General features: G+C 58.5%; 1 protein-coding gene across 4 annotated transcripts in view; it reads right to left on the bottom strand.

The window, feature by feature from the left end:
• The window catches only part of Tmem106a (transmembrane protein 106A), a 6,715-nt gene that overhangs the window by 3,328 nt on the left and 2,989 nt on the right, over nucleotides 1-398 (bottom strand). The window lies entirely within an intron of this gene.

Below are 398 nucleotides of genomic sequence, written 5' to 3'. Positions count from 1 at the left end.
AAAAAAAAAAAAAAAAAAAGAAAAGAAAAAGAGAAATTACACTGAGCTGCCCACATGGTGTTGCTTTTAGTCCCAGCTACTCAGGAGGCTGAGGCAGGAGGATCACTTGAGCCCCAGACCGAGACCAGCCTGGGCACCATGGGGAGACCCAGGCTCAAAGCCAAAGTTGTGGGTCCTGTGTCACCTGCACAGCTCTGCGCCCTGTCCCAGCATGTGGGGTCTCTGGTACCCCCTCAATCACCCCACCATTACTCATGTGGCCGACTCTGACCCCTGCCCGCCACGCAGTCCCAACCCCTCCTGCGGTCCCCACTTCCCCCTTCTCTGGGGGTCACAGATCCCCGGCGAGCCACACGGAAGGTTGCGCCACCAGACAAGGGCCTCGGGAAGTGGCGGGG

This window comes from Fukomys damarensis, unplaced genomic scaffold, assembly GCF_012274545.1.
Source record: "Fukomys damarensis isolate Sample0158 unplaced genomic scaffold, DMR_v1.0_HiC HiC_scaffold_13, whole genome shotgun sequence".
In the NCBI taxonomy this organism is placed as follows: Eukaryota; Metazoa; Chordata; class Mammalia; order Rodentia; family Bathyergidae; genus Fukomys; species Fukomys damarensis.
This window is presented reverse-complemented; position numbering and strand designations above follow the sequence as displayed.